Genomic DNA, 20,562 nt, shown 5'->3' with positions numbered 1-20,562 from the left:
ACTGGCTTACTTAGCATAATATTCTCAAGGTTCATCCATCTTGTTGCAAGTGGCAATATTATTGAGCTTTTTTTAAAGGCTGAATAGTATTCCACCATATATATATGTATGTACACACACACACATATTTGTCTGTTGATGGACACTTAGGTTGCTTCCAAATCTTGGATATTGTGAATAGTGCTGCAATAAACATAAGAGTGCAGATACCTCTTCAACATAGTGATTTCCTTTCCTTTGAATACATACTCAGCAGTGGGATTACTGGATCATACGGTAGTTCTATTTTGAGTTTTTTGAGGAGCATCCATACTGTTTTCCATACTGGCTGTGCCAATTTACATTCCTACCACAATATACAAGGTTCTCTTTTTTCCACATCTTTGCCAACACTTGTTATCTTTTGACTTTTGACTTTTTTTTATAAGGGTCATCCTAACAGGTGTGAGATGATATCTCATTGTGGTTTGGATTTGCATTCCCCTGATGATTGGTGATGTTGAGCACCTTTTCATAAACCTGTTGGCCATCTGTGTGTCTCCTTTGGAGAAATGTTTATTCAGGACTTTTGCCATCCCCCGCAACCGCCTTTTTTTTCTTTTTTTTTTTTTTAGATGGCGTCTTGTTCTGTCACCCAGGCTGGAGTGCAGTGGCACAATCTCGGCTCACTGCAGCCTCTGCCTCCCGGGTTCCAGCAATTCTCCTGCTTCAGCCTCCCGGGTAGCTGGGATTACAGGCGTGTGCCACCAGGCCTGGCTAATTTTTGTATTTTTAGCAGAGACAGGGTTTCGCCATGTTGGCCAGGCTCGTCTCGAACCCCTGACCTCAGGTGATCTGCCCACCTGGGCCTCCCAAAGTGCTGGGATTACAGGCATGAGCCACCATGCCCAGCCCCATTTTTTTTTTAACAGGGCTATTGAGTTGTATGAGTTCCTTATATATTATATATTGAGTTGTATGGGTTCCTTATATATTATATATTAAGTTGTATGGGTTCGTATATATTATATATTAAGTTGTATGGGTTCCTTATATATTATATATTGAGTTGTATGGGTTCCTTATATATTATATATTGAGTTGTATGGGTTTCTTATATATATTGGATTTTAACTCCTTATCTGATAACTCCTTATCAGATATATTGCTAAAACATATTTCCTCCCATTCAGTAGGTTCCTTTTTCATTTTGTTGTTTCCTTTGATGTGCAGAAACTTTTAATTTGACGTCATTCCTGCTTGTTTATTTTTGCTTTTGTTGCCTGAGGTTTTGCCTCCAAAATATCATTGTTGAGACCAATGTCAAGGAACTTTCGCCATATGTTTTCCTCTAGGAGTTCTGATTTTTATGTATGGTGCAAGATAAGCATTCTGTTTAATTTTTTAATGTACATATCCAGTTTTCCCAGTTTTTCTATTAAAGAGACTATCCTTTTCCCATTGTGTATTTTTGGCACTTTTGTCCAAAATTAGTTGACCATAAAGGCATGGGTTTATTTCTGGGCTCTTTGTTCTGTTCCATTGGTCAGCCTGTTTTTATGTCAGGACCATGTGGTTTTGATTACAATAGCTTTGTAATATAGCTTAAATCAGAAAGTGTGCTGCCTCTGGCTTTTTTCTTCTTGCTCAAAATTGCTTTAGCTATCTGGTGTCTTTTGTGATTCCATACAAATTTTAGGAATTTTTTTTTCCTGTGAAAAGTGCCATTGGAATTTCTGTTTGTTTAGAGAGAGTCTCACTCCATCATCAAGGCTGGAGTACAGCAGCACAATCATAGCTTATTGTAGCCTGAAACACCTGGGGTCAAGTGATCCTTCTACTTCAGCCTTCAGAGTAGCTGGGACAACAGGCATGCACTATTATGCTTGGATGATTTTGAATTTTTTTTTAGAGTTAGGGGTCTTGCTATGTTGCCTAGGCTGGTCTGGAACCCCTGGGCTCAAGCAGTTCTCCTGCCTAAGACTCCCAAATAGCTTGGATTACAGGTTCAAGACACTGCACCCAACTCACTATTGGAATTTTGATAGGAATTGTATTGAACCTATAGATTGCTTTGGGCAGTATGGACATTTCAATAATATGAATTATTCCAATCTATGAACACAGGATATCGTTCTACTTATTTGTGCATTCTACAATTTCTTTCAACAATGTTTTCTAGTTTTCAGTGTACAGAGAACCCAAGCTCTTCTCATCCTTCCATGCCTCTATCTTGTGTGTGATGGATTCCTTATGCTTGTTTCCCTGTGGTTGCAGAATGGCTGCTACAGCTCCAGCTTGCACATCCTTACACCAACTCCCAAACAAGAAGAAAGAATCAAAGGCTTTCTCTTTACAAGGCTTTGATCTTTTATTCAGGAGGCATCTTTCTAAGCTCTCCAGACAACATTTCCTGATGTCTCCCTGGGCAGAGCTAGGACAGGGCTACAAAGGAGCCTGGGCCAATAGGCAGCTGGCCAAGGGGGTTAGGGGTGCTATGTGAGCCTAGTCCAGTCAAGATTAATCCCTTGGGACCGGACATGGTGGCTCACGCCTGTAATCCCAGCACTTTGGGAGGCTGAGGTGGGCAGATCACCTGAGGTTAGGAGTTTGAGACCAGCCTGGCCGACATGGTGAAACCCCATCTCTACTAAAAATACAAAAATTAGTCAGGCATGGTGGCACACGCCTGCAATCCCAGCTACTCAGAAGCTGAGACAGGAGACTCGCTTGAAACCAGGAGGCAGAGGTTGCAGTGGCAGTGAGCCAAGATCACACCACTGCACTCCAGCCTGGGCAACAGAGCAAGACTCCGTCTCAAAAAAAAAAAAAAAAAGATTCATCCCTTGGGGATAGGCATATTGTTTCCATAAACATAATCTCGGTTGTCTTAGCAAGGAAGAAGCAGGGAGGGACTATGACATAGGTAACTAATTGTATGCCAGACCAGGTTTGGACACTTCTGATATGGTTCTGAGGCTCAGCTGAGATAAGCTTTCTGGGTCCCTAAACAAGACTGGCCAAATATTGGTGACTGGCTGGCAGCATGTGCTCTCACAAAACCTTGGGGTTCTTTTATGTGGAGATAGCATTGCATGCATGTGAGGTTCGTTCTGACATCATAAAGTCTGCTTTAGAATCTGCTCCTAGGGAGAAGCCACTGAGCTCTGGCATGTTTCACGGACATCATGTTCCACACCCCCAGGAGGAGAAGGTTGTATTTCTTGTGCTTGATGAGAAAGGTTTCTGTACAACAGATGCTGGTCCTCCTTGTTACCTTGACCCCCTAATATTTTACTCCATTAACAAGGAGCTAAAATGCAGAAAATCAATCACACACCTGAGCATTCTCCTACTCCAATCTCCAGTCTATTGCAAAATTATTAGCTGCAAATCTGCTAAATGAATGGGCAGAGAGCCCACAGTGGCTTTCATCTCTAGGTGAGCCAAGGTCTCTTGTGGACCCCTTTAACTTTCTATTGTTTGCTCTTTTTCACTTACTTAGTGATGTAGTCTGTCAATTACTACTGGTCTCATGCAGCATGGGAAACACAAAACAAGATTACGCAAAATCAAATCATCCATCATTACTCAGTTACTCTTTTAAGAAAGCCAAAAGGACAATTATCGTAATTCTTCCCTTCCCCTCAATATCTTTTTCCACTTTTGAGCTTCCCTAACAAACACTTGACAAAGGATCCACTGGCTCCTCGCCCCTGGCTGGCCTAGGCTGAAAATAATGCCACCCAGCAAGCAATCCTCAGCCCCAGCCTGATGTCATTTTCCCTCCAGAATTCTGCAGAGTTTCTGGAGAACTCAAATATCTATGATTTTGAGAACCACCAACAATGAGCTAGGGCTGCAGTGGCTGCCCCAGTATCTCTAACCCTCCCCTCAATCAAGCAAATCTTAAGTGTAAATGCCACCTTTCAAACACTTTGCAAATTCCCAAATTAATCTTTTGCTTTACATGCTATTAACTAAAATATGTTAGGAATCCAGATATAATTTGCCATTGAATACTACATGGCACCAGGCAAGTAACTATTCTTTTGCAAATGGAGGGGAAAAGTCCTCTTTCTTCAATACTTTTCATACCACATATGGTAAGACTGTAAAAAAAGATCCCATTTTTTACCTGCACTGTATCAATGCCCGTTTGTCATGTAATTTTTCATTACCCTTTTACCCGGTAGTTGGCCTTGGCCATTTGGTTGACCAAGCAAATCTACTTGCTTTGTCCAAATAGATTATAAGGAAACATGAAAACTCTCACATGACTGGGCCTGTCCTCTCTTGCACCTTTCCCATCATCATGACAGCATACCCAGGCTGGCCTGCTGGAGGATGGTCATTACCCCCATCATCTCAACTGAGGCCAGCCAACGGCTGCCCTCCAGGCATGTGTGAGAGAGGCTCAGCCAAGACCAGAAGAGCCACCCTGCTGTGCCTAGCCTAAATCACTGACCCACAGACTCATGATCTAAATAAAGGGCTTTTTGGTTTGTTTCTCAATTCATTCTTCAGTCACTTATTAGCACCTTCTGTGTTCCAGGAACTATACTAAACATTGAGGTTATCAAGATAAATGAGACATGATCACAGCACTCAAAAACTCATGGGCTAGTGGTAGAGACAGATGCATAGATAGACATTTACATCAAAGAAGTGAGAATAGTGAAAGACTATCAAGGAGTGTTTTGAGAGCTGTAAACTTCTGTAACTAATTATTAACTAATGATTCCTCACGCTGGCAGGCACAATCTCCTTCCTTGCTTCAGCCACCTGTTAAAGGTTTGTTTTGGTTGGGTGTGGTGTCTCATGCCTGTAATCCCAGCACTTTGGGAGGCTGAGGCAGGCGGATCACTCAAGGTCAGGAGTTCGAGACCAGCCTGACCAACATGGTGAAACCCTGTCTCTACTAAAAATACAAAAATTATCTGGGCATGGTGGTGAGTGCCTGTAGTCCCAGCTACTCAGGAGGCTGAGGCAGGAGAATCACTTGAACCTGGGAGGCAGAGGTTGCAGTGAGCTGATATGGTACCACTGCACTCCAGCCTGGGTGACAGAGTGAGACTCCATCTTGAAGAAATAAAAAAAAAAAAAAAAAAAGAACACCAAGAAAGGCTTGTTTTGTTAAGCCCACCAAGTTTTTAGGGTGGTTTGTTATATGAGATTATTGTGGCAATGGAGCACTGATACATTATAGACAATTGTCCACTGCAACACATAAAATAATACATTTTATATCACATATATTGGTATATATATCTTTGTATTATATACATATATATAAATATATAAAAGTTAAACCTCTCTGCAACTTCCACCTTAATCTTTCGCCTTCCTTGCTCCATCCTCACTTGAGGTCCCTATGTCAATACCCAGGCATAGAAATCCTTGCTCAGAATTAAGCAAGCATATACTCTTATTTATAGGCTGATATTTGCGGGTTTGTGTTGAACAAAATAAAATCAACCCTGCAATTTGCTTTTATCACTCAGCAATATATATGGACATCCCTTCCAGTTAGTGAAGATTTATGTATTTTCTAATTTCCTTTTTCAGATATATACACACATGCATATATACAGCTTTATATAAATTGATTATCATGAAATTCACGTTTTAGTGGAGTTTTTTTTTTTCTTTTTGAGACGGAGTCTCGCTCTGTCACCCAGGCTGGAGTGCAGTGGCGCAATCTCGGCTCACTGCAAGCTCCGCCTCCCGGGTTCACGCCATTCTCCTGCCTCAGCCTCTCTGAGTAGCTGGGACTACAGGCGCCCGCCACCATGCCCGGCTAATTTTTTGTATGTTTTAGTAGAGACGGGGTTTCACCGTGGTCTCGATCTCCTGACCTCGTGATCCGCCCGCCTCGGCCTCCCAAAGTGCTGGGATTACAAGCGTGTGCCACCACGCCTGGCCGGAGTCTGTTTTTCTATTTTTCCTGCTTCCCCCACGTTACCTGCCTCTGTTGTACTCCCTTAATATACATATGCATGCAAAAACACATACCAATGTTAATCTGTGTATATCTTTCCTTACTTATCTTTTTTTTGAGACAGTCTTGCTCTGTCACCCAGGCTGGAGTGCAGTGGCATGATCTTGGCTCACTGCAGCCTTTGCCTCTCAGGTTCAAGCAATTCTCCTGCCTCAGCCTCCCGAGTAGCTGGGACCACAGGGACATGCTACCACGCCCAGCTAATTTTTGTACTTTTAGTAGAGATGGGGTTTCGCCACATTGCCCAGGCTGGTCTCTAACTCCTGACCTCAAGTGATCCACCTGTCTCGGCCTCCTATAGTGCTGGGATTACAGGCATGAGCCACTGCACCTGGCCTATCTTTCCTTACTTTTCTTTGTGCTTATATAATTATGTACAAAAATAGTTCATTATATATTTTTAATACATATTATTCACACTTACCTGCTTTTTGCTTTTTCCGTTTGACAATATCTTGTAGAAATCCCCCTCCCCCAAGTCAGGTAGTAAAACTCTAATTCATTCTTTTATTAGTGGCTGTATAATATATTCCATGGTGTGAATGATCCATAATTTAGTTAAAAATTGCCCCATTGATACAGTTTCTTTTTAGATTTTTTTTTGGCCACCGTGAAAAATGCTATCAGAAACATTCTTGTACACATTTCACTATATACTGGTATTTTCATTTGCATGGAATAGATTCCCAGTAGTGACATTACTGGGCTAAAGAGAATGTATTTTAAATTTTAATAGTTAAAATGAAATTGCTTTCTAAAGGGCTTTAACAATTCACACTTCACAGCAAAGTAGGAAAGTTCCCTTTTGAGGGGAGAATCTTAATCACAAGCTCTGAAGGGTGGCTGTGGACTATTTAAGTTCAAATACTTGCTTAATTATACCCTCTTCCCCACAGAGCACTGTAGTAAAAATCTGAAAAATGGAGGACAATGGCAAAAGCAAAAATAGTAACAGATATCCTTACACAAAAGAAAATATGTAGCCAGTTTGGGAACTATCCCTGTCACAATATTTCTTTCTCTTCTTTTTTTAATTAATTTTTTTTTTGAGACCAAGTCTTGCTGTGTTGCCCAGGCTGGAGTGCAGTGGTACGATCTCGGCTCACTGCAGCCTCCACCTCCTGGGTTCAAGCAATTCCCCTGCCTCAGCCTCCTGAGTAGCTGGGACTACAGGGGCTCGCCACCATACCTGGCTAATTTTTGTATTTTTAGTAGAGATGGGGCTTTACCATGTTGGCCAGGCTGGTCTCCAACTCCTGATCTCAAGTGATCCGCCCACCTCAGCCTCCTAAAGTGCTGGGATTACAGGCCGGAGCCACCACGCCTGGCCCCTGTCACAATATTTCTATGAATTGTTTCAGCAACAGCTAGTCCCCCTGAGACCCTATTTTCTTTTCTTTTCTTTTTTTCCATAAACCCTAACCCCCTAAACTAAACCAATGGCATAACCTTGAGATTAAACCTTGGGTTTCCTTGTGTGCCCTTCCCCTCCCAACACTCCAGGACTTACAAGCTGGCAAGTAGAGTGGGTACAAATATGGCAGGCTTAAGTCCGATATTGTTCCTGACCAAGTAGATAAAAATCATTATCAAAGGAGAAGAATTTTAGGAAGAGTCATTCACTTTTAATGACTAGTATATCAATATATAGGCTAGTGGCCCACATAGTACTAGACACTCTGGGAAGGTGGCACCAGGATTTCCTGGATTTGCCCCTCCGGTGTAGTGCTTTCCTGTCCTCATTCCCAGGGAAGTCAGTCTCCCCTCATAGATCACAGGTCTCTGCATGATGACGAGGGTTAAAGTGTTGGCAGTGCTTCATTTGAATACCAGTGGCACAACGCCCCTTGGCACCAGGTAGGGCCTGCTTTAAGCTAGGAGTTGAGGGAGTGCCACTCACTAACACCTCCCTCTGAAGAACCCATGTCTTCATGGAAGGCTCCCCACTTCCATGAAGAATCATCCCCTGCATGATGCTACTACGTGATGACAGTAGAATCATCCCCTGCGTGATGCTACTACGTGATGAAACTCTACATAAATCTCCTGGGATGCCAGAAGGATCTTCCTTTCTTCTAACCAACATCATTTCCTCCAAAAGGGTAGAAACTGGAGGGAAAGCAAACCAAGGTCTCTACATCACTGATGGCCACTTTATTGGTTAGGACTCCTTAGGTAATGGGCATTTACGGAGATCCTAGAAAGTGCAGAGCACGGGGCTGGGCACTAAGATGCAAAGCAGTCTAAGGCAACCCTTGCCCTCAAGTTTTCTTCCTTTCTTTTTTTTGAGACAGAGTCTTGCTCTGTCTGATGCCCAGGCTGGAGTGCAGTGGTGTAATCTCAGTTCACTGCAATCTCCGCGTCCCAGGTTCAAGTGATTCTCCTGCCTCAGCCTCCCGAGTTGCTGGGACTACAGGTACCCACCAGGCCCAGCTAATTTTTGTGTTTTTAGTAGAGACGGGATTTCACCATGTTGGACAGGCTGGTCTCAAACTCCTGACTGCAAGTGATCCACCTGTCTCAGCTTCCCAAAGTGCTGGGATTACAGGCATGAGCCACCACACCAAGCCTCTAGTTTTCAATCTCATTAGAATGGAGGGCCCAAGGCAGTACGATGTAAATAATGACTGAAGATGATATGTGCTGAAGGCCAGCTGAGTGGCTCAGAGAAGATGGGACAAGATTAAGCCAGGAGGAGGTCAGTGTGGGCCGCACAATCAAAAAGGCTGTGGATCTTCCCAGGGGTACAGTAACCTGGCCTTACTTCGAACCATGTATCTGGTCAGTGGCAAGGGTCATAAAAGAGCATTAGCTTTCTGGCCTTGAGGCCAATGGTATCTACCAGTGGCTCCAGCTGCGGCAGGCCTGAGAACCACCTGGAGAGCATGTTTAAAATGCAGATTCCTGGGCCATCCTAGAGATTTTGAGCAAGGAGATCAGAAACCTGCGTTTCCACCTGAGAATCACTGGCCTAAGTAACTGTCCCACCTGAAATTGCCTCTACTTTCACGTCCCTCCTTCAAGGACCACAATCAAGTTCTCTTTAATTTTACAAACACCTCCAGGCCTCAGTTCATTCCAGTCTCCTCTCCTGCTGACCCTCCTGTGGACCCACTGCCATTCCCAGCTTGTCTCCTCTCACAGAATCCTTCTCCACCTCCAGAAGTTCCTAGCCCTGAGTCTATTCCTAGAGCTTCGGTGGCCCTTTCTTATCTCCCTTCAATTCAAAACAAACTGCAGATACATTCTCATCGGGGCTTGCATTCAGGGTCAGGAAACATAATAAAACCACTCTAAGACCCAAACTGATCAAAACACCGGCTTGGGCTCTCTTAATAAGCAACCCAGGCCATGTGGGAGGTGGGTGTGGAGATGGTCCCAGACTGGGCAGCTGTAAAACTGGGCAAATCTCTTAGTCGGAGCCCAGTTTTGCCACGTGTAAATAAAGACAAAATGACTGACCACCTCAGGTACTGCCATAGTGTTTCATTTGATGCTGGTGTACAACATGGTGGTATGGCACGTGATGACCTTGTCTCTGAGAAGCCATTAGTATAAGGTACAAAGTCGATTTAATAACAGCTTGTCAATGAAAAAAAAAATGTACACACCGTCAAATTTATGCATCAAGTGTAAGACCCTGATGGATTCGGCTGGGTGTGCTGGCTCACACCTGTAATCCCAGCACTCTGGGAGGCCGAGGCAGGCAGATCATCTGAGGTTGGGAGTTCGAGACCAGCCTGACCAACACAAAGAAATGCCGTCTCTACTAAAAATACAAAATTAGCCAGGCGTGGTGGCACATGCCTGTAATCCCAGCTATTCAGGAGGCTGAGGCAGGAGAATCGCTGGAACCCGGGAGGTGGAGGTTGCAGTGAGCCGAGATCACACCACTGCACTCCAGCCTGGGCAACAAGAGCGAAACTCCGTCTCAAAAAAAAAAAAGATGTGCTTTGCTGTTTGTAAATTATACTTCAAACAAAATGGCTGATTTTTAAAAATAGATGAGGATGTGCTATTTTCATTAATGTGAAAAGTTGTCTGTAACATAATAGGAAATAAACAAGCAGGTTACAGGATGACATATGTTTGACAATCCCTATGTACAGAAAATATATGTGAGACGGGATTTGAAATGAGACTTTTCCTGTTGTCCTAGAATTTTGCAGATGCCCTAAAGATAAGCACAAAGGTGGTAAGAGCTCACACTTGCTAAAGAGAGATGCCAGACCATCTCCATTTGGAACACACTGATGATGGTCAAGGTGGTCCAGCAACCTCCACTCCGGATGGGTGCAGGAGAGAATGCCGGAGATTCATCAGTGAGGAGAGGGAGGGGAATGGAGGGAAGAGGAGGAGAGGGGGAGGGACAGGACGGTGTCTCCGAAAGGGATTCGTAGGAGTAAAGAATGTGAGTATTTCCCTTCCCTGAGGATGAGGGAGGGGTGCATACCTTTTCTCTTAAGCTAGGGGAGAACCAAGAGAGCCAATGCAAGGCTGTGTGCAGTATGGGAGTCTGGCATCTGCCTCTGGGTAAGCTACGGAGCCTTATCGGCCCAGCACACTACAAGACTGCAGAGGAACAGGGAGCAGGATCTTAGACAAGCTTCGTGTGTATCTCCCAGAGCTTGGGGATGTGCGTAAGCAGAGGAACCCATGCCAGACTCCCAGGCTGGCTGGCACAGTGGGCGATGGCAGGGCGAGGAGAGAGGGCCGCAGTGGGCGCAGGCTGCCTGTAACCGCGAGGCTAAGCAAGGATGTGGTGCTAGTTCTTAGTGAAAACTCAACTCGTTAATTTAAACAGAGTATAAATTTTTAAAGAACACTGAATGTGGGGGGCGGGGCGGGGGAGCGAGAAAGCCAGGCATAGAAAGTCAGGAACACTGAGCATCTGCTGAGCACTGCTCCAGTAAAAACATCACTGTTGTCACTGCCTCACACGAATATCTCCCTCCAAATCCAAAGGCACACAGCTTCATCTGGTTGGCAGAGGTCACATAGCTGCATCCGGGCTGCACATGGGTAGATGGACTAAATGTGGGAATTTCCCCAAATATAGAAGGGATACACATTGAATGATGCAGGATGGCCACAAATATGAAAAGTGCCCTGTCTAGTTAAGGCCTTCCTACAGGCCAAGTGAATAACTGGGCATATTGGCAGGCCCCCACCCAAGAAGGTGGCCTCCCGGGGCCAGGGGAATTCCAGGGACACAGTGCCAAAAGTGAGAACTGAAGGCAACCCCAAGAAGTTAGGCAGAATGTCCAGTGGAATGGGGCATGCAACTCCCTCCCCAGGGGCATTGGGAGTGGCCAGGACACAGGCGGTGGGTTTCTCGGGAACTTAAAAAAGCACATTCCGGGAGCCAGAGAGCAGAGAGCATGGGGCCAGAGCAGAAGAACTGGTCTGCCAGTGGGATGAGAGACCAAAGTTTTGATTTAGATGGGATGTTTTAACATCTGAAAATGAACCTAAGTCCTGAAAGTGACTAGAAAAGCTAAGACATCTTCCCACGTTCACATCAGGTGATGGGAAAGCGAAGGAGACAGAATATGTTGGAAGAATGCAGCAACTTGACGGTTCCCTATCAATTCCCAATCATCTAAAAGGTCTGGATGGCTAGATCCTAGGTAATTAGCAGCAGTTAAAATTAGGGAGGTGGCATTCTTGAGGGGAGCTCTCAGTAGTTTTTGTCTATGAGCATGCTTTATTTTAAAAAGACAAGGGATATTTCTGTTTTAAAAAAATAGAGGTGGTGTCTCACTATGTCTCCTAGGCTAGTCTCAAACTCCTGGGCTCAAGCAATCTTCCTGCCTTGGTTTCCCAAAGTGCTGGGATTATGGGCGTGAGCCACTGTGCCTGGCCAACAAGGGATATTTCTATTAAAAAATCTAGACCTGATGAACCTTGAACACATTATGGCAAGTGAAAGCCAGACACAAAAGGCCACATATTGTGTGATTCCATTTATAAGAAATAGAATGGATAAAAAAGCAGATTAGTGGTTGACAGGGGCTGGTGGGAGAGAGTGACTTTAATGGGGTTTCCTTGTGGGGCGATGAAAATGTTTCGGAACTAAATAGTAGTAATGATTGCACAACACTGTGGATGTGCTAAATGTCATAACTGTCAATTTCATGTGCATTTTACCACTATAAAAAATCTCGATATATTGGCAAGGAAAGATGTCCACTATACAGTAATTTGAAAAAGTAGGTTCTAAAAGTATGTAGCAAAACAAAACAATATAGTGTGATGCATATAGAAAGATATCTGAGTTTTTTGTTTTTGTTTTTGAGACAGGGTCTCACTCTATCACCCAGGCTGAAGTGCAGTGTGCAATCTTGGCTCACTGCAGCCTCCACTTCCCGGCTCAAGTGATCCTCCTGCCTCAGCCTCCCGAGTAGGTAGAACCTCAGGCGTACGTACCATAACACCCAGCTAATTTTTGTACTTTTTGTAGAGATGGGGTTTTGCCATGTTTCCCAGGCTGGTCTTGAACTCCTGAGCTCAGGCCATCCACCTGCCTTGGCCTCCCAAAGTGCTGGGATTATAGGCATGAGCCACTGTGCCTGGCCTATAGAAAGATATCTGAAAGGACAGACACACCCTGAGTGTCAACAGTAGTTATTTAATGGATGGTGGGATTACAACTATTTATATCTTTCTATACTGTCTAGTTTTCCTTTATAATGAACTACAACTATTTTTAATTAAAAATGTAGATAAGGTAAAAATTGGTAAGTACCTAAGAGAAGTACTGATAAAGGGTCGTGGGAGTGCAGAGGCAGAAGAGGCAGCTTCCAACTGTCTGGGTCCTTGTAACTGCCTTGAAATAGCCTCCTGATGGGTGTTCTTACCGCTGGGCATCTTGCTTCAGGCACATCCTTTTCTTTTTCTTTTTTTTTTTTTTTTTTTTTTTTTTGAGTCATAGTCTCGCTCTGTTGCCCAGGCTGCAGTGCAGTGGCGCGATCTCAGCTCACTGCACGCTCCGCCTCCCAGGTTCACACCATTCTCCTGCCTCAGCCTCCCGTGTAGCTGGGACTACAGGCAGCCACCACCGCGCCCGGCTAATTTTTTGTATTTTTAGTAGAGACGAGGTTTCATCGTGTTAGCCAGGATGGTTTCGATCTCCTGACCTCGTGATCCGCCCGCCTCGGCCTCCCAAAGTGCTGGGATTACAGGCGTGAGCCACCGTGCACGGCGCTTCAAGCACATCCTATACACTGCCACCTGGTGACTCTTCTGAAGTGCAGTGTGATCTGCTCATTCCCTGACTCAAACCCGCAGAGGTTCCTACTGCCTACTGAACACGCTCTCAATTCCTTGGCCAGGAATTCAGAGCCTTCCACCATCTGGCCCCAGCCTTCTAAGCCATTCCTTATCCTTCTTCCTACACTGTGCTCCAGCCACCTATCTGTTCCTAGTGCATGTGCACACACAATTATTCACCTCTCTGCCTCTGCTTATGGAATTCTCTCTGCTTGGAACATCTTTCTTTTTGAGACGGAGTCTTGCTCTGTCGCCAGGCTGGAGTGCAGTGGTGTGATCTCAGCTCACTGTAATCTCTGCCTCCCAGGTTCAAGCGATTCTCCTGCCCCAGCCTCCCAAGTAGCTGGGACTACAGGCGCCTGCTACCACACCCGGCTAATTTTTGTGTCTTTAGTAGAGACGGGGTGTCACCATGTTGGCTAGGATGGTCTCGATCTCTTGACCTCGTGATCCGCCTGCCTTGGGCTCCCAAAGTGCTGGGATTACAGGCGTGAGCCACCGCACCTGGCCCAGAACATATTTCATAGGAGTGGGTAGGAGTCTCACTCCTACCTGGCCCTCCAATCCAAACTTTCAGAACTGGTGTCACTGCTTCCACTTGAGGCCAGTGGGGAGGGGCTGGATTTCCTCTCTCTCCTGGCCACTTCAACTATACCTCTCCCAGACTATGAATCATAGTTTACCTTGTGTTATAGTGGCTTATGCTCACATACCATCTACTCTAGACCGTAAGCTCCTTAAGGTCAGGGCTCATAATCAGCAAATTAAGAAAGAAATCTCTCAGGCACATTTTTATCTGCCAAATTTAGTTCAGTGGCTTTTCAAAGGCAGAAAAATAATGCAAGGCCCTTGGATGGCCCCACGAGTGTGCTTCCTGCATTCAAAAAGTCTCAATAATCCATCAGACTCAAAGGACAGCTCTCGACAAGTCAATGCTGTGGTGGGGACAGCTGGGTGGAGGTGCCATCCGCAGCAGATGTGCAAGGTCATCTTTGTGCCTAAGGAGAAATGTGGCTGAGCAATCGTCCAGCAACTGATCTTCTCTTGGAATAATTTGGTAGCATATTATAAAAATTAATAGACTTTATTTTTTATGGAAACTTTAGGTTCATAGAAAAATTGAGCAGAAAGTACAAAGCATTACCATAGATACCCTTCCCCAGCCTCTACAGTTTCCCCTATTTTTAACATGTTGCATTTGTTTGTTAAAACTGATGAACCAATATTGATACATTATTATTAATTAAAGTCCATAGTTTATATTAGGGGTCACTCTTTGTGTTGTTTACTTCTATGGGTTTTGACAGATCCATAATGTCACATGTTCACCATTAGAGTATCATACAGAACAGTAGAGCTATAGTCCTAAATAGCCCCTGTGCTCCACCTATTCATTCCTCCCTCCCTCCTCCTGAATACCTGGCAATCACTGACCTTTTTTTTTCCTATCTCTGTAGCTTTGCCTTTCTCAGAAGGTCAAATAGGTGGAATCATACAGTATGCAGCCTTCTGAGATTGGCTTCTTTCACTTTAAATGCAAAAGAGGCATTTAAGGTTTCTCTATATCACTTCATGGCTTGATGGCTCATGTCTTTTTATTTCTGATCAATATTGCATTGTACGGATGTACTACAGTTTGTTTACCCATTCATCTATAGAAGAACATGTTGGTTACTTCCAGTGTTTGGCAATTATGAATAAAGCTGCTATAAACATCAGGTGCAGGATTTTGTACAGTCATCAATTTCAACTCATTTGGGTAAATACCAAGGAGTGTAATTACTAGGTCATATGCTAACAGTATGTTCAGATTTGTAAGAAACTGCCGAAGTGTTGGCCGGGCACAGTGGCACATGCCTGTAATCCCAGCACTTTGGGAGGCCGAGGCGGGTGGATCACCTGAGGTCAGGAGTTAGAGACCAGCCTGCCCAACATGGGGAAACCCCATCTCTACTAAAAATATAAAAATTATCTGGGTGTGGTGGCGGGTGCCTGTAATCCCAGCTACTTGGGAGGCTGAGGCTAAGGCAGGAGAATCACTTTATTGTGGTAAGAACATTTAAGATCTATTGGCTTAGAATAGTGTTTACTAGAGGCAAGCAAAGATAAGCGGGAGAGGGTAGCCAAAGGTTGGCTAACAGGTTAACAGACACAAGAGTATATGGCTGGGCCAGGTACAGTGGCTCATGCCTGTAATCCTAGCACTTTGGGAGGCCAAGGCGGATCACCGAGGTCAGGAGTTCAAGACCAGCCTGACCAACATGGTGAAATCCTGTCTGTACTAAAAATACAACAATTAGCTGGGCATTGTGGCACACACCTGTAATCCCAGCTACTCAGGAGGCTGAGACAGGAGAATCACTTGAACCCAGGAGGCGGAGGTTGTAGTGAGTTGAGACCGTGCCATTGCACTCCAGCCTGGGCAACAAGAGCGAAACTCCATCTCAAAAAAAAAAAAAAAAAAAAGAAAAAAGAAAGAAACTGCGAAAGTGTGTCTTCCAAAGTGGCTGTTCCATTTTGCATTCCCATCAGCAGTGAATGAGAGTTCCTGTTACTCCACATCCTCACCAGCATCTGGTGTTGTCAGTGTTCTGGATTTTAACCATTCTAACAGGGGTGTAATAGTATCCCGCTGTTGTTTTAATTTGCGTTTCCTTGTTGATACAATGCTGAAGATCTTTTCATATGCTTATTTGACATCTGTATATTTTCCTTGGTGAAGTGTCTATTCAGACTTTTTGCTCACTTTTTAATTGGACTATTGGTTTTATTGTTGAGTTTTAGGAATTCCTTATATATTTTGGACATAATTCCTTTATCAGATGTGTGTTTTGCAAATATTTTCTCCCAGACTGTGGCTTGTCATTTCATCATATTCTTTTTCTACCTTTGGGAAAATAAGCACCACAGCAGACAGATACACCAGGGTGATCTTTGACCTCCAGCACCTACTGAGCAACCCTGTTTGGCAGTCCATGTCTATGGGCTTGACTTGGCTTTGTGTCTGCTCTGAACAGAACCCAACCTACTAACATCTAAAGCAGGGGTGTCCAATCTTTTGGCTTCCCTAGGCCACACATAAAATACGCTAACGCTAAAGATAGCTGATGAGCTTAAGAAAAAAATCACAAAAAAGTCTCATAATGTTTTAAGAAAGTTTATGAATTTGTGTTGTGCCGCATTCAAAGCTGTCCTGGGCTGCATGTGGCCCATGGGCCATGGGTTGGATAAGCTTGATCTAAAGAAAAACTGACTTTTGGCATGGTGCAGTGGCTTACGCCTGTAATCCCAGCACTTTGGGAGGCCGAGGTGCGTGGATCACAAAGTCAGGAGTTCGAGACCAGCCTGGACAACATGGTGAAACCCTGTCTCTACTAAAGATACAAAAAAAAAATTAGCCGGGTGTGGTGGCATGCACCTGTAATCTCAGCTTCTCGGGAGGCTGAGGCAGGAGAATTGCTTGAACCCAGGAGGCAGAGATTGCAGTGAGCCTAGATCGCGCCATTGCACTCCAGCCTGGGTGACAGGGTAAGACTCTGTCTCAAAAAAAAAAAAAAAAAAAGAAAGTAAAGAAAAGAAAAATTGACTTTTAACTCAAATAGAAAAACCTGGCCAGGCATGGTGGCTCACACCTGTAATCCCAGCACTTTAGGAGGGCAAGGCAGGAAGATTGCTTGAGGCCAAGAGTTCAAGACCAGCCTGGGCAAAACAGTGAAAGCTTGTCTCCACAACAAATTTAAAAAATTAGCCGGGCTCCCGCTTCAGCCCAGCAGTTGAGGCTGCAGTGAGTCGTGATAACACCACTGTACTCCAGCCTGGGTAACAGAGCAAGATCCTGTCTCAAAAAAAAAAAAAAGAAAGAAAGAAAAAAGAAAAGCTTGTCATTGCCACTTTTATAATTTATTTGAGTCAAGGTGTGAGCCACTGCACCTGGCTATTGCCACTTTTGAAGTGTGCCAGAAAGTGTGTAATCATTGCTGAGCACATGGAGTCTTTAAAAATGTTTAATTATCACTGCTGTGTCTTTTTTGGCCTTTCTTTGTGCATTTATTCAATAAATCCTACAGCCTTAGGAGGAACCTGGTGTTGGGCCTGGCTTCTTGCTTGAAAAATGGCCCCACTGCCTCTTTCTCATGCCCCGGGCACCACATAATGAGGTGAGCCAGCAGCCTTCCCTCTCAATCCACGGACTGTGTTCAGAACAACTCCACCTGACCCTATGGACAGCTTGCCAATTCCTGCATTCTGTTTCCACTTCTAGCCTCACCTTGCACTTCAGGTCTGCTACCTGCTGAGGTCTTTCTGGTTCCAACTTGGGGCTCATTCCACTATGCCTCTGATCCCAGGAACATCTGATACAAAGACCTTCTCAGGTGACCCAGTCCCAGGTAATGTGCTTTCCACAGCTCATGTGGCCTCTCGGATGGGACCAAAGGGAGATACACAGGAGAGTAAGATACAGCCTTGCTTCCAAAAGTCTAGTTGGAAGAAGAGGATATTAAAGTAGTCTATGATGAGTGCCAAAAATTTCTACAGATAGTAAATACAGTTAGTACCATAGTTATTACTTAGGAGACTTGTACCCTGAATTTAATTAATCTCCCCCACACTTAAGTTTTCTCACCTCTAACAAAAGGCTGACAAGGATGTAACATTGTGTACAGGGAAGGTTTTCACATGGAAACATGAGCCTGGATACCCAGGAAAGATCAAAGATGGCCTCGCCTTCTGCTGCATCAATGCTAAGCTGCTACCCTGTCTAGCTACCTCTCTTCTCTTGGTTCCCAGGTGCACAGGCCCCCAGTTCAGTGGACCAGGCTCTTCACAAAGAAGCCCTCTGTGTTTCTTGATTTTTTAGATCCTTGCTTTTCAAAGTGTGTCCCGGGTCCAGCAGCAGCACTGGCATCACCTGGGAGCTCATTAGAAATGCAAATCCTCAGACCCCATCCCAGGCCCAGTGAATCAGGAATCTGTAGCTTAACAGGATCCCCAGGAGATTTATAAGACATTACAGTTTTGAAAAGGGCTGGGATGAATGATCTTTAAATTCCCTTGCAGTTCTAAGCTTCTACAATCTATGACATTTCTTGTGACCCTGTCTGGAGGAGACTGCTGGGAGTTCCCTGGAAGGCTGCTGACTGGCTGGGCACTGAGTAAGCCCGAGGGTGCCTCAGCAACCAGGCTCCAATGCCAGGCATCCAGGCATGGCAGGCAGCCACTGGCTGCAGGTTAGCGTGACCCTCTCGGAGATTCGTGCTGCCCTCCTGCCAGGGAAATGGCTCAAGTTGTCACGACAGAGATGACCCTGAGATAGAAGCTGGGGGTGGTGCCCATGTGCAATGAGCTTTGCTTGTTTGTGCAGGCTTCGCTTGGAGCCTCACGTAGCCAGGCTTAGCTGCTCTGCCACCCTTTAGGCTGCTGGGTAGCCAGAGTAAGGAGAAAGGAAGAGAATGAAAAAGGACGATGTATGGCAAGTTCTGAGGTTGTGGACAAAGGGAAGAGGGTGCCTGTTAAAATGTTCCCCTCAAAGCAAATGAACCTTCAGATGTTGAACTCCTATGGTTTCTTGGGATGAAAGAAGGATATGGAACAAGAGTAGTGCAGTGGGAATCAGCAATGTGGGTTCTAGCGCAGACTTCCTCCTTTTGAATGATCTAGACAAGTCTCTTTCCCTTTCTGGATCTCAATTTCCACATCCGTAATGTGAGACCAGATTCATTCATTCAAATACTATATTTGAGCCCCTGGGACATGGCTGACACATGACTAGGTGCTGGGAACACAAGTCGTATTTACGGAGCTGACACGTTGAATAATTTTCTAAAGAATCTTCCAGGGCTTGAACATTCTATTTTAAGGACAGGCTCTGGACTCAGAGTTGGGTTCAAATCTGAGCTTTATAACTTACATACCAGTTGGGTGCAAGAAAGCTCTTAACTCTCAGTTTGCTCATACGGAAAATGGGCGTAACAGTTTCTTTCATAATAGTTCTATGAGGATTAGAAAGTAAGTGTAAAGCACCTCACAGGAAGTACTCAATGCAGTCACTTATTAGACATTTACCATGGGCCCTGTGTGAGCGACATACTCTGGTATGAGGGCAACTAGCCACGCCTGGCTGCTGAGCACTTGAAATGCAGCTAGCTCATGTGAAATGTGCTGTGCGTGTAAAATACACACTGGAAACTAAAAACCTTGTATGAATGAAAGAATGCAAAATATCTCATTGAAAATATTTTCTATTGATTACATGTTGAAATAATAATACTCTGGATATATTGGTTAAATAAAAGATATTAAAATTATTTTTACATGTTTCTTTTCACTTTTTAAAATGTGCTAACTAGAAAATTTTAAATGGCATACATGGTTTATGTTATATTTCCATGGGATAGAGATAGTCTAGAAGAAACAAAAGCATACTCTACTGTCCTTGTGCTCTGTGAGTTTATGTGTGGTTGGGAAGATAATATCCACCATCAACTCATACCCAAGACAGCCCATTAGAGAGCAGGACTTGGAAGAAGTAGGAAAGAACACAACATGGGGACTATGGTTAATAGCAATAGATGGTATACTTGAAAATTACTAGAGTTTAAGTGTTCTCAACACACACACACAAAATAAGTATGTGAGGTAATGCATATGATAATTAGCTTGATCTAGCATTCCACAATGTATACATGTTTCAAAGCATCATGTTGTAGGCTGGCCATGGTGGCTCACACCTGTAATCCCAGCAATTTGGGAAGCCAAGGCAGGAGGATTGCTTGAGGCCGGGAGTTTGAGACCAGCCTGGGCAACATAGCGAGACTCTATCTCTAAAAAAATAAAAAATAAAATAATTAGCCAAGTGTGATGGCAAGCACCTGAAGTCCCAGCTACTTGGGAGGCTGAGGCAGGAGGATTGCTTGAGTTCAGGAGTTTGAGGCTGCAGTGAGCTGTGATTGCACCACTGCATTCCAGCTCTGGGTGACAGAGCGAGACCGTGTCTCTAAAAAAACCAAAACCCCCACAACCAAAAACACAAAACAAATTAAAAACAAACATTATGTTGTATACTATAAATATATATAATTTTTATTTGTCAATTTAAAAAAAGTAGAAAGGATGGGGGAAATCAGACGGGTTGGGGGGCAGGTAAGTCAGTTGTGAATATGACATGGGTAGGGAGAGGGCACTCCCAGTGGGATGTACCAGCCTGTGAGCCCCTTCAGTGGGGATCTTTGATTCTCCCACCATGCCTTGCATGTGGTACCTGATGAGTACTTATTCTTTGCAGGGGCTGGGGGATGGGAGGCAGAGGGGAA

At 44.4% G+C, this 20,562-nt stretch overlaps 1 protein-coding gene across 5 annotated transcripts in view; it reads right to left on the bottom strand.

The window, feature by feature from the left end:
- The window catches only part of TMEM266 (transmembrane protein 266), a 144,892-nt gene that overhangs the window by 79,028 nt on the left and 45,302 nt on the right, over nt 1–20,562 (bottom strand). The gene's annotated exons all lie outside the window — the stretch shown is intronic.

This window comes from Nomascus leucogenys, chromosome 6 (genome assembly GCF_006542625.1).
Source record: "Nomascus leucogenys isolate Asia chromosome 6, Asia_NLE_v1, whole genome shotgun sequence".
Lineage (NCBI taxonomy): Eukaryota > Metazoa > Chordata > Mammalia > Primates > Hylobatidae > Nomascus > Nomascus leucogenys.
Note: the sequence above shows the minus strand (reverse complement) of the source record. Positions and strands in the feature narration are given on the sequence as shown.